The following is a 15,292-nucleotide window of genomic DNA, read 5'->3' as shown; positions in this document are numbered from 1 at the left end:
TTTTTTGAACCACCTATAACTCTAATTTGAGAATATTATACTCACATGAGAACTACCTAAACTCTAATTTGAGACGATTATACTCACCTGAGAACTAAGACTACCACCTACCGTGTAAAAGGGGATAGCTTCTTTAGAAACCTACCCACACGTAAAGACAACTATATTTAATAGTGTTTGTACAAGGTTATTTTACCAAGTGAGGGGCACCCTATGTTCCAGGAGGGCCCGTGCATAACGTTGGACCGACGGGGTCGGTCCACGGATATTACCGTTCTTACCTAACCCTAACCCTAACCCTAACCCTAACCCTCGGGGATGGCACCAATCGATCCGCAGGACCCACATTAGTTCAATAGAAACCACTTTCCAAGTCTCTACGACCTTCAGAAAAAAGTTATTCAAGAATATCTCCTTCTCCAATGTGCTTTCATCCCTAATCCTTACCTTAACCCTAGCTGTTTTAGCGACTTTCTTATTCAGAGGTTCTGGACTTCGATTCTATGCCTAGTCAGGTTCCTTAGACCCTTACCCTAACCACACCACCCCTTGCCTAAACCTAACCCCGCCCACTTTTCAGATTCGCTCGTTCGACCCCTTCCCAAGGTCCTAGAAGCTCAGGGATGGTACCAATCGATCCGCAGTACCCCGTTTGGTAGAGACAGACGCCCTTTCCAAGTCTCTACGACCTTCACAACAAAAGTTATTCAAGAATATCTCCTCAGCAGGCTATGCTAATGAGGCGGCCTAATTACAATCCCGTTTCTCTCAAATATCTCGGCATAGAAGACACCAAAACTCAAAATTACAGGATATTCACCATCCCAACAGAGAATTCTCCTCAGAAATGTCATTTTATCACATCAAATTCAAAACCCTAAATTCAGGAAAAACCATGACCAAGGTGAACTCACACACAAGACAAGTGCCCCACAGATCAAACAGCTCATTAGACAAATCTTGGAGAAATCCAAAATCAGTCGCTTGGAAGAATGACAGTGAAGCATCTCCTTGGGCCGTGCGGTGTATGGGGCACAGGAGCTCTTCTGGGGGCCCAATCATCTCTTCTGGGGGCCCAATCATGGGGGGCCAAGGAGGCAGTGGTCTGGACACACATCAGGCCCCTCTTCATTCAACCTGAAAGGTAAGAATGCAGGTAAGATCGACACAAATTCCACCAGAAATCAGAAATTCCGAACTAGCCCCTCCCTCTTTTGGGGATTTGGGCGTTCGACCCCTTCCGAAGGTCGTAGAAGCTCGAAAATGGTACCAATCGATGCGCAATACCCCACTTGCCAGAAACAAATGCCCTCTCCCACTCTCTACGACCTTCACAAAAAAAGTTATTCAAGAATATCTCCTCGGCTTTTCGGCCATTCGCTACTTCGACCCCTTCCGAAGGTCGTAGGAGCTCGGGGATGGCACCAATCGATCCGCAGGACCCACATTAGTTCAATAGAAACCACTTTCCAAGTCTCTACGACCTTCAGAAAAAAAGTTATTCAAGAATATCTCCTTCTCCAATGTGCTTTCATCCCTAACCCTAACCCTAACCCGACGGACCCTGCTTTCTACTACCCCTACCCCAAATCCTCTTACCCTAACCCTAACCCCAGGACCCCTTACCCTAACCCTAACCACAGGACCCCTTGCCCTCATCCTAACCCCCATCCCATCTGGTTCAGGGACGATGCTGTTGGACAGTGTAAATATGAAGAAAGGCATGGTTTTGGCTGGGTAGTGGAAGGTGGAATAGCTGAGATTTAAACACTACGGAGTATTCATCTTTTTTCCTTTTTTAACTGTAAAGAGGAAAAAGGGAGGAATTATCCACTAACAACACCAATTGGTTTATTACATGTTTTATTTCAAACCGAAGAAACATGTACATAACTACAATACAGAATATTCACCTGTGTAATTACCTCACCTGAAAAAAGGTATAAAGAAGGAATTACAGACAACACCATTGGATTTACTACATGTTTTATTTCAAACAGAAAAAAACATTAACATAATAATATGACAAATACTTACCTGGTAATTACCTTAAGAAAAGGAATTACCCACCTCACATTTCAATTGGATCCACCCTTCACATTGTCTCGAAAAGAGTTTTGTAAAAGAAAGGGGAGGAGTCTAACAGAGGCAGAGAGTATATAAGGCAGATCAGCAAACAGCTCACTGCTCACTCTGACCTCAGCCAGCATAGGACAAAATGCTCCATGCACTCATCACAAACAAAGCAAAATGACTTGTGTTTATTACCACTTATCACACATCTTAAGCCCAAGCCTGAAGAAGATTTATTTCAATCGAAACGTCGCGGCGGGCTTAAAGATTGCAACTATGGATGTGTTATTACAGTATTAACTGATACTTACCTATGTAATTGCCTTACCTGAAAAAAGGAAAATAAGAGGAATTACCTACCCCAACTAGGGATGATTTAATGATGGCAAATGGTCTACTTATAACAACTGCATTGTAGCAGAATTTTTTGAACCACCTATAACTCTAATTTGAGAATATTATACTCACATGAGAACTACCTAAACTCTAATTTGAGACGATTATACTCACCTGAGAACTAAGACTACCACCTACCGTGTAAAAGGGGATAGCTTCTTTAGAAACCTACCCACACGTAAAGACAACTATATTTAATAGTGTTTGTACAAGGTTATTTTACCAAGTGAGGGGCACCCTATGTTCCAGGAGGGCCCGTGCATAACGTTGGACCGACGGGGTCGGTCCACGGATATTACCGTTCTTACCTAACCCTGGCCAGTGCCGCCTGGAACAGCATTGGGGTGCCCTTCTAAAACACTGCTTTAGTCTTCTCCATGTTGGACCGATGCTGTCCAATTTTTAGGAATCGTTTCCCACAAGCAACTGGCGAGAAAGAGGCCAAGGAATTAACGGCTCCCGACGGACCCTGCTTTCTACTACCCCTACCCCAAATCCTCTTACCCTAACCCTAACCCCAGGACCCCTTACCCTAACCCTAACCACAGGACCCCTTGCCCTCATCCTAACCCCCATCCCATCTGGTTCAGGGACGATGCTGTTGGACAGTGTAAATATGAAGAAAGGCATGGTTTTGGCTGGGTAGTGGAAGGTGGAATAGCTGAGATTTAAACACTACGGAGTATTCATCTTTTTTCCTTTTTTAACTGTAAAGAGGAAAAAGGGAGGAATTATCCACTAACAACACCAATTGGTTTATTACATGTTTTATTTCAAACCGAAGAAACATGTACATAACTACAATACAGAATATTCACCTGTGTAATTACCTCACCTGAAAAAAGGTATAAAGAAGGAATTACAGACAACACCATTGGATTTACTACATGTTTTATTTCAAACAGAAAAAAACATTAACATAATAATATGACAAATACTTACCTGGTAATTACCTTAAGAAAAGGAATTACCCACCTCACATTTCAATTGGATCCACCCTTCACATTGTCTCGAAAAGAGTTTTGTAAAAGAAAGGGGAGGAGTCTAACAGAGGCAGAGAGTATATAAGGCAGATCAGCAAACAGCTCACTGCTCACTCTGACCTCAGCCAGCATAGGACAAAATGCTCCATGCACTCATCACAAACAAAGCAAAATGACTTGTGTTTATTACCACTTATCACACATCTTAAGCCCAAGCCTGAAGAAGATTTATTTCAATCGAAACGTCGCGGCGGGCTTAAAGATTGCAACTATGGATGTGTTATTACAGTATTAACTGATACTTACCTATGTAATTGCCTTACCTGAAAAAAGGAAAATAAGAGGAATTACCTACCCCAACTAGGGATGATTTAATGATGGCAAATGGTCTACTTATAACAACTGCATTGTAGCAGAATTTTTTGAACCACCTATAACTCTAATTTGAGAATATTATACTCACATGAGAACTACCTAAACTCTAATTTGAGACGATTATACTCACCTGAGAACTAAGACTACCACCTACCGTGTAAAAGGGGATAGCTTCTTTAGAAACCTACCCACACGTAAAGACAACTATATTTAATAGTGTTTGTACAAGGTTATTTTACCAAGTGAGGGGCACCCTATGTTCCAGGAGGGCCCGTGCATAACGTTGGACCGACGGGGTCGGTCCACGGATATTACCGTTCTTACCTAACCCTGGCCAGTGCCGCCTGGAACAGCATTGGGGTGCCCTTCTAAAACACTGCTTTAGTCTTCTCCATGTTGGACCGATGCTGTCCAATTTTTAGGAATCGTTTCCCACAAGCAACTGGCGAGAAAGAGGCCAAGGAATTAACGGCTCCCGACGGACCCTGCTTTCTACTACCCCTACCCCAAATCCTCTTACCCTAACCCTAACCCCAGGACCCCTTACCCTAACCCTAACCACAGGACCCCTTGCCCTCATCCTAACCCCCATCCCATCTGGTTCAGGGACGATGCTGTTGGACAGTGTAAATATGAAGAAAGGCATGGTTTTGGCTGGGTAGTGGAAGGTGGAATAGCTGAGATTTAAACACTACGGAGTATTCATCTTTTTTCCTTTTTTAACTGTAAAGAGGAAAAAGGGAGGAATTATCCACTAACAACACCAATTGGTTTATTACATGTTTTATTTCAAACCGAAGAAACATGTACATAACTACAATACAGAATATTCACCTGTGTAATTACCTCACCTGAAAAAAGGTATAAAGAAGGAATTACAGACAACACCATTGGATTTACTACATGTTTTATTTCAAACAGAAAAAAACATTAACATAATAATATGACAAATACTTACCTGGTAATTACCTTAAGAAAAGGAATTACCCACCTCACATTTCAATTGGATCCACCCTTCACATTGTCTCGAAAAGAGTTTTGTAAAAGAAAGGGGAGGAGTCTAACAGAGGCAGAGAGTATATAAGGCAGATCAGCAAACAGCTCACTGCTCACTCTGACCTCAGCCAGCATAGGACAAAATGCTCCATGCACTCATCACAAACAAAGCAAAATGACTTGTGTTTATTACCACTTATCACACATCTTAAGCCCAAGCCTGAAGAAGATTTATTTCAATCGAAACGTCGCGGCGGGCTTAAAGATTGCAACTATGGATGTGTTATTACAGTATTAACTGATACTTACCTATGTAATTGCCTTACCTGAAAAAAGGAAAATAAGAGGAATTACCTACCCCAACTAGGGATGATTTAATGATGGCAAATGGTCTACTTATAACAACTGCATTGTAGCAGAATTTTTTGAACCACCTATAACTCTAATTTGAGAATATTATACTCACATGAGAACTACCTAAACTCTAATTTGAGACGATTATACTCACCTGAGAACTAAGACTACCACCTACCGTGTAAAAGGGGATAGCTTCTTTAGAAACCTACCCACACGTAAAGACAACTATATTTAATAGTGTTTGTAAAAGGTTATTTTACCAAGTGAGGGGCACCCTATGTTCCAGGAGGGCCCGTGCATAACGTTGGACCGACGGGGTCGGTCCACGGATATTACCGTTCTTACCTAACCCTAACCCTAACCCTAACCCCTAACCCTAACCCTATCTCCTTCTCCAATGTGCTTTCATCCCTAATCCTTACCTTAACCCTAGCTGTTTTAGCGACTTTCTTATTCAGAGGTTCTGGACTTCGATTCTATGCCTAGTCAGGTTCCTTAGACCCTTACCCTAACCACAACACCCCTTGCCTAAACCTAACCCCGCCCACTTTTGAGATTAGCTCGTTCGACCCCTTCCCAAGGTCCTAGAAGCTCGGCGATGGTAGCAATCGATCTGCAGTACCCCATTTAGTGGAGACAGACGCCCTTTCCAAGTCTCTACGACCTTCACAGCAAAAGTTATTCTAGAATATCTCCTCAGCAGGCTATGCTAATGAGGCTGCCTAATTACAATCCCGTTTCTCTCAAATATCTCGGCATAGAAGACACCAAAACTCAAAATTAGAGGATATTCACCATCCCAACAGAGAATTCTCCTCAGAAATGTCATTTTATCACATCAAATTCAAAACCCTAAATTCAGGAAAAACCATGACCAAGGTGAACTCACACACAAGACAAGTGCCCCACAGATCAAACAGCTCATTAGACAAATCTTGATTGAGAAATCCAAAATCAGTCGCTTGGAAGAATGAGAGTGAAGCATCTCCTTGGGCCGTGCGGTGTATGGGGCACAGGAGCTCTTCTGGGGGCCCAATCATGGGGGGCCAAGGAGCCAGTGGTCTGGACACACATCAGGCCCCTCTTCATTCAGCCTGAAAGGTAAGAATGCAGGTAAGATCCACAGAAATTCCACCAGAAATCAGAAATTCCCAACTAGCCCCGCCCACTTTTGGGGATTTGGGCGTTCGACCCCTTCCGAAGGTCGTAGAAGCTCGAAAATGGTACCAATCGATGCGCAATACCCCACTTGACGGAAACAAATGCCCTCTCCCACTCTCTACGACCTTCACAAAAAAAGTTATTCAAGAATATCTCCTCGGGTTTTCGGCCATTCGCTACTTCGACCCCTTCCGAAGGTCGTAGGAGCTCGGGGATGGCACCAATCGATCCGCAGGACCCACATTAATTCAATAGAAACCACTTTCCAAGTCTCTACGACCTTCAGAAAAAAAGTTATTCAAGAATATCTCCTTCTCCAATGTGCTTTCATCCCTAATCCTAACCCTAACCCTAACTAAAGAAATATGAAACATCTTACAGTACACTCAATGGCACAAACACCACGAGGCTATGCTAAGTCATATAGCATTTCGCTACTGTGCCACGTGTGGCGGCTAACTCAGCAGGTGTAACTCACCGGGAAAAGAAAAGAATAAACGGTGCTCTAAGCTGCTCTCCAGGTCCTCTCAGTAGTTGATAAACTTGTTATGGGCTCAAACATACTCTAACTTCTCTTTGTTCAGTATTATATTGAGTACCAGTAGCAGTAATATCGCTCCATAATTTCAACTTCTCCACTTCTCATCAGGCTCCGTCTGTCTCCACACTGAACTGCACCTCTCTGACTCGAGAGAGGAGGCGGGACTTAGACCGTTTCACACCAATAACATGCAGTTATTTCACCTTGAACCAATAGGCTCACTTGTTAAGTTTTTTGACCGGTAGAACACTTCCTGAGCAAAAAGGAAATGACTTAATAATAATAAATTCAATACAGAAGAAATAAAACAGAATTGTTAATGAAATAAAAGGAATTCTCAGTAAGGAGGAAATATAAATAATACGGCGCACATCTCCTGCGTTGCAAATCTCCTGCGGCGCACATCTCCTGCTGCGCACATCTCCTGCGGTGCACATCTTTTGCGTCGCACATCCTGCGTTGCACACCCTGTGGTGCACATGAATAAAACATTTACAAAAAAAATATTATTAAATCACATTAATAAATAAACTGTGCGCACATCTCCTGCGGTGCACATCTCTTGCGGCGCACATCCTGCGGCGCACACCCTGCGTTGCACATAAATGAAACATTTATTTACAAAAAAATTATAATAATTAACTCAAATTAATAAAAAAACTGTGCGCACACATCCTGCGGCGCACATCCCCTGCGTGCCAATCTCCTGCTGCGCACATCTCCTGCTGGGCACATCTCCTGCTGGGCACATCTCCTGCGTCGCACACCCTGCGGTGCACATAAATAAAACAGTTATTTACAAAAAAATTAAAATTAAATCAAATTATTAAAAAAACTGCGGCACACATCTCCTGCCGCGCATATCTCCTGCTATGTACATCTCCTGCTATGTACATCTCCTGCTATGTACATCTCCTGCGGCGCACATCTCCTGCGGTGCACATCTCCTGCTGCGCACATCTCCTGCGTCGCACACCCTGCGGTGCACATAAATGAAACATTTATTTACAAAAAAATTATAATAATTAACTCAAATTAATAAAAAAACTGTGCGCACACATCCTGCGGCGCACATCTCCTGCGTGCCAATCTCCTGCTGCGCACATCTCCTGCGGTGCACATCTCCTGCGGCGCACATCTCCTGCGGTGCACATCTCCTGCTGGGCACATCTCCTGCGTCGCACACCCTGCGGTGCACATAAATAAAACAGTTATTTACAAAAAAATTAAAATTAAATCAAATTATTAAAAAAACTGCGGCACACATCTCCTGCTGCGCATATCTCCTGCTATGTACATCTCCATCTATTTACATCTCCTGCTATGTACATCTCCTGCGGTGCACATCTTTTGCGGTGCACATCTCCTGCTGCGCACATCTCCTGCGTCGCACACCCTGCGGTGCACATAAATAAAACAGTTATTTACAAAAAAATACAAATTAAATCAAATTAATAAAAAAAACTACGGCACACATCTCCTGCTTCGCATATCGCCTGCGCCGCACATCTCCTGCTATGTACATCTCCTGCGGCGCACATCTCCTGCGATGCACATCTCCAGTGGCGCACATCTCCTGCTGCGCATATCGCCTGCGGCGCACACCTCCTGCTATGTACATCTCCTGCGGCGCACATCTCCTGAAGCGCACATCTCCTGCTGCGCATGTAACCCACATGGAGGGTAGGCGCACACTGGACCAGTATAACCCAGATTCGTAGGGAGGAGTAATTAACAGGAATCAGACACCACAATGAGCAAACAGAGCTACATTAAAATGCAGTGATGTTTCCTCATTGAGATCTTTATTACAAGATGAACAAAATATGCGCTGCCGTAATCTTAAGCAGCGGAGCCGACAGCTAGAAGCCGGTGCTACTAAAGACAACTGACCCTCGTTTTGTTTTCCTCCAAAATAAAATAATAATAATTTAAAAAAACGTAATGTTAAACAACAACTACAAATATATAATACTTAGGTCTGACAGGTTTTGCCAAATGTAACTCAAAACTATCAAACAAGCTCCTTGTCTCCCGCAGCCTCTGGGATAGCTTCGCAGTGTTGGCAGTGAACCAAGTCCTTTTTTAACTCAAAATGGTCCCATGCAAAACACTTTGCCGTGACCTCTTCATGTTTACTTTGGAAATGGAACTACACGGTAACTCACAGCCAGTCGCAGGCTCCTGCCACAGTCCTACTCGGTTGAGTAGGACTGTGGCGTTTTTTTTCAAACACTGCCCCCCGTGGTCAAATGTGTAATTAGCGAATTTCTCGATGAAAAAAAGATTTCATCGACGACATTCTTAATGATCAATTAATCGATCGTCGATCAATTATGCCCATCCCTAGTTCTGCTAGATTCAACTGTCGTGTGAGGTCCTCCCCACAGTCCTACCACACTGACAGCAAGGTAGATGACTGCTGGAAGCGCTCCTCAATCCAGGTGCTCAACACGGGTGGCTCGCCATCTCCCTCGTCAGGGAGAGATTCCAATCCAACTCAAAGTTCAAGGGTATCCAGAAAACCCAGCCTGTGTAACATAACACGGCTTATATAGCAACATATGCAAATATTCTTATTCTCTTAACTGTACAGTTCAATTTGATCAATGTCAACATATAATACATTTCAGTACTTAACCCATGAATAAAGGATTACTGTTGTATCATAACATTAACTCTTAATATTAAAGTATAAACAATGCTATTAAATTACAATTTTAATGGCAGTGAAACCATATGAATGTTAGACTATTATGCAAACAACCTACAGCTTAACATCAATTACTCACTATATGTGAATATCGTAAGTAAAGCAATGCGAATCATTTTCTTGTCACACTGACACCTTGCATTTGTGAATGCAAGCAGCACAATGATGAACAGAAAGCTAATCTCAAAGCTCAAATTCAGCTACATAATCCTTAGCTCTGTACTAAATGTAACTAACATACATACTCATATTACACATACAAATGTCCACTTTTGTCTCTATAACTAAAGAAATATGAAACATCTTACAGTACACTCAATGGCACAAACACCACGAGGCTATGCTAAGTCATATAGCATTTCGCTACTGTGCCACGTGTGGCGGCTAATTCAGCAGGTGTAACTCACCGGGAAAAGAAAAGAATAAACGGTGCTCTAAGCTGCTCTCCAGGTCCTCTCAGTAGTTGATAAACTTGTTATGGGCTCAAACATACTCTAACTTCTCTTTGTTCAGTATTATATTGAGTACCAGTAGCAGTAATATCGCTCCATAATTTCAACTTCTCCACTTCTCATCAGGCTCCGTCTGTCTCCACACTGAACTGCACCTCTCTGACTCGAGAGAGGAGGCGGGACTTAGACCGTTTCACACCAATAACATGCAGTTATTTCACCTTGAACCAATAGGCTCACTTGTTAAGTTTTTTGACCGGTAGAACACTTCCTGAGCAAAAAGGAAATGACTTAATAATAATAAATTAAATACAGAAGAAATAAAACAGAATTGTTAATGAAATAAAAGGAATTCTCAGTAAGGAGGAAATATAAATAATACGGCGCACATCTCCTGCGTTGCAAATCTCCTGCGGCGCACATCTCCTGCTGCGCACATCTCCTGCGGTGCACATCTTTTGCGTCGCACATCCTGCGTTGCACACCCTGTGGTGCACATGAATAAAACATTTACAAAAAAAATATTATTAAATCACATTAATAAATAAACTGTGCGCACATCTCCTGCGGTGCACATCTCTTGCGGCGCACATCCTGCGGCGCACACCCTGCGTTGCACATAAATGAAACATTTATTTACAAAAAAATTATAATAATTAACTCAAATTAATAAAAAAACTGTGCGCACACATCCTGCGGCGCACATCTCCTGCGTGCCAATCTCCTGCTGCGCACATCTCTTGCTGGGCACATCTCCTGCTGGGCACATCTCCTGCGTCGCACACCCTGCGGTGCACATAAATAAAACAGTTATTTACAAAAAAATTAAAATTAAATCAAATTATTAAAAAAACTGCGGCACACATCTCCTGCTGCGCATATCTCCTGCTATGTACATCTCCTGCTATGTACATCTCCTGCGGCGCACATCTCCTGCGGTGCACATCTCCTGCTGCGCACATCTCCTGCGTCGCACACCCTGCGGTGAACATAAATGAAACATTTATTTACAAAAAAATTATAATAATTAACTCAAATTAATAAAAAAACTGTGCGCACACATCCTGCGGCGCACATCTCCTGCGTGCCAATCTCCTGCTGCGCACATCTCCTGCGGTGCACATCTCCTGCGGCGCACATCTCCTGCGGTGCACATCTCCTGCTGGGCACATCTCCTGCGTCGCACACCCTGCGGTGCACATAAATAAAACAGTTATTTACAAAAAAATTAAAATTAAATCAAATTATTAAAAAAACTGCGGCACACATCTCCTGCTGCGCATATCTCCTGCTATGTACATCTCCATCTATGTACATCTCCTGCTATGTACATCTCCTGCGGCGCACATCTCCTGCGGTGCACATCTCCTGCTGCGCACATCTCCTGCGTCGCACACCCTGTGGTGCACATAAATAAAACAGTTATTTACAAAAAAATTAAAATTAAATCAAATTAATAAAAAAAACTGCGGCACACATCTCCTGCTGCGCATATCGCCTGCGCCGCACATCTCCTGCTAAGTACATCTCCTGCGGAGCACATCTCCTGCGATGCACATCTCCAGTGGCGCACATCTCCTGCTGCGCATATCGCCTGCGGCGCACACCTCCTGCTATGTACATCTCCTGCGGCGCACATCTCCTGAAGCGCACATCTCCTGCTGCGCATGTAACCCACATGGAGGGTAGGCGCACACTGGACCAGTATAACCCAGATTCGTAGGGAGGAGTAATTAACAGGAATCAGACACCACAATGAGCAAACAGAGCTACATTAAAATGCAGTGATGTTTCCTCATTGAGATCTTTATTACAAGATGAACAAAATATGCGCTGCCGTAATCTTAAGCAGCGGAGCCGACAGCTAGAAGCCGGTGCTACTAAAGACAACTGACCCTCGTTTTGTTTTCCTCCAAAATAAAATAATAATAATTTAAAAAAACGTAATGTTAAACAACAACTACAAATATATAATACTTAGGTCTGACAGGTTTTGCCAAATGTAACTCAAAACTATCAAACAAGCTCCTTGTCTCCCACAGCCTCTTGGATAGCTTCGCAGTGTTGGCAGTGAACCAAGTCCTTTTTTAACTCAAAATGGTCCCATGCAAAACACTTTGCCGTGACCTCTTCATGTTTACTTTGGAAATGGAACTACACGGTAACTCACAGCCAGTCGCAGGCTCCTGCCACAGTCCTACTCGGTTGAGTAGGACTGTGGCGTTTTTTTTCAAACACTGCCCCCCGTGGTCAAATGTGTAATTAGCGAATTTCTCGATGAAAAAAAGATTTCATCGACGACATTCTTAATGATCAATTAATCGATCGTCGATCAATTATGCCCATCCCTAGTTCTGCTAGATTCAACTGTCGTGTGAGGTCCTCCCCACAGTCCTACCACACTGACAGCAAGGTAGATGACTGCTGGAAGCACTCCTCAATCCAGGTGCTCAACACGGGTGGCTCGCCATCTCCCTCATCAGGGAGAGATTCCAATCCAACTCAAAGTTCAAGGGTATCCAGAAAACCCAGCCTGTGTAACATAACACGGCTTATATAGCAACATATGCAAATATTCTTATTCTCTTAACTCTACAGTTCAATTTGATCAATGTCAACATATAATACATTTCAGTACTTAACCCATGAATAAAGGATTACTGTTGTATCATAACATTAACTCTTAATATTAAAGTATAAACAATGCTATTAAATTACAATTTTAATGGCAGTGAAACCATATGAATGTTAGACTATTATGCAAACAACCTACAGCTTAACATCAATTACTCACTATATGTGAATATCGTAAGTAAAGCAATGCGAATCATTTTCTTGTCACACTGACACCTTGCATTTGTGAATGCAAGCAGCACAATGATGAACAGAAAGCTAATCTCAAAGCTCAAATTCAGCTACATAATCCTTAGCTCTGTACTAAATGTAACTAACATACATACTCATATTACACATACAAATGTCCACTTTTGTCTCTATAACTAAAGAAATATGAAACATCTTACAGTACACTCAATGGCACAAACACCACGAGGCTATGCTAAGTCATATAGCATTTCGCTACTGTGCCACGTGTGGCAGCTAATTCAGCAGGTGTAACTCACCGGGAAAAGAAAAGAATAAACGGTGCTCTAAGCTGCTCTCCAGGTCCTCTCAGTAGTTGATAAACTTGTTATGGGCTCAAACATACTCTAACTTCTCTTTGTTCAGTATTATATTGAGTACCAGTAGCAGTAATATCGCTCCATAATTTCAACTTCTCCACTTCTCATCAGGCTCCGTCTGTCTCCACACTGAACTGCACCTCTCTGACTCGAGTGAGGAGGCGGGACTTAGACCGTTTCACACCAATAACATGCAGTTATTTCACCTTGAACCAATAGGCTCACTTGTTAAGTTTTTTGACCGGTAGAACACTTCCTGAGCAAAAAGGAAATGACTTAATAATAATAAATTAAATACAGAAGTAATAAAACAGAATTGTTAATGAAATAAAAGGAATTCTCAGTAAGGAGAATTGGTTTTTTTCTACCAAGTATTGTATTTTTTCCTAACAAAACATTTGGATCATTTCAAGGCATTCTTGCTATAATGTAAAGTGCCTACGAGTGTCCCATGTATTATTAATTTTTTTTTGACCTATCACAAAGAGTGAGACATTTCTAGTTATTTTTCAGCACTCAGGGTTGGGCTTTAGAGTGGCTCCCGAGGATTGGCTGGTGCTGGAGAATTGTTTCTACCATGTATTGTATTTTTCCCCAACAATACATTTGGGACATTTCTAGCATTTCTTGCTATAATGTAAAGTGCCTACAAGTGTCCCATGTATTATCATTTTTTTTTTTTTACCTAACACAAATAGTGAGACATTTCTAGACATTGTTCAGCAGTCAGGGTGGGGCTTTAGAGTGGGTCCCTGGGTTTGGCTGGTGCTGGAGAATTTTTTCTCGCATGTATTGTATTTTTTCCTAAAAAAACATTTGGGACATTTCTAGGCATTCTTGCTATAATGTGAAGTGGCTACAAGTGTCCCATGTCATTTTGTTACATAACACAAAGAGTGAGACATTTCTAGGCATTTTTCAGCACTCAATGGCACAAACACCACGAGGCTATGCTAAGTCATATAGCATTTCGCTACTGTGCCACGTGTGGCGGCTAATTCAGCAGGTGTAACTCACCGGGAAAAGAAAAGAGCTTTAGAGTGACTCCCCAGGCTTGGCTAGTGCTGGAGAATTTTTTCTCCCATGTATTTATTTTTTCCCTAACAAAACATTTGGGACATTTCTAAGCATTCTTGCTATAATTTAAAGTGCCTACAAGTGTCCCATGTATTTTTTTACATAACACAAAGAGTGAGACATTTCTAAGCAAACTTCAGCACTCAGGGTTGGGCTTTAGATTGGATCCCTGGGCTTGGCTGGTGCTGGAGAATTTTTTCTACCATGTAATGTATTTTTCCCTAACAAAACATTTGGGATATTTCTATATTTCTTGCAATAATGTAAAGTGCCTACAAGTGTCTCCCATGTATTGTATTTTTCCCAAAAAAAACTGTTCAGTTGCTACTTTTTCATTGGGGTTTCCAAAACTTAAACAAATTTTTTCTGTGATGAAAAAATGAAGATTTTAACCAAAGTTGCAAAAATAGGCTTATCTCCCCGTTTCCAGCACTTTTTGGCACTTAGAGCCAATCTGACAGTAGAAACCGTGCAGTTGCTACTTTTTCGTTGGGGTTTCCAAAACTTAAAATCTTTTTTTTAAAGAGTTCCTTTAGAGTTGAAACCAAGATTTCAAATGATCCTTTTTCATTATTGTCATGGAAATTATTGAATCTAACTGTGATCCCGGAAATGTAACAGATCCTCCTGTGCTGACAGCTATGCTCAAAGTTCAGTTGGATTGACCTGATGAAAAATCATTATATAAATTCCACTTAATGTTTGCATCTGCCTGATATCAGGAAATGTTAGTTACCTTGAGCCTAAATGCCCTTGTGACTATTTGATGTTTTGCTGAATGTCTATACACTCAGGAGATAGGGGGGCATCTACCCCTTGGCTTACAAAGTCTGACCACTGGACACGTCCTGCCTACATGATATCGAAGGATGACGTGAACCCTTGAGCTGTGCATAAAGCTGGCACATCTCCTGTCACCCGTTGTCAGAATCTTGATACCTGCAGTGGTGTTGGAGATTCTGTCCCGCTTGGCCAAGTGTTTGCTC

This window comes from Pleuronectes platessa, unplaced genomic scaffold (assembly GCF_947347685.1).
Source record: "Pleuronectes platessa unplaced genomic scaffold, fPlePla1.1 scaffold_79, whole genome shotgun sequence".
NCBI lineage: Eukaryota > Metazoa > Chordata > Actinopteri > Pleuronectiformes > Pleuronectidae > Pleuronectes > Pleuronectes platessa.
This window is presented reverse-complemented; position numbering follows the sequence as displayed.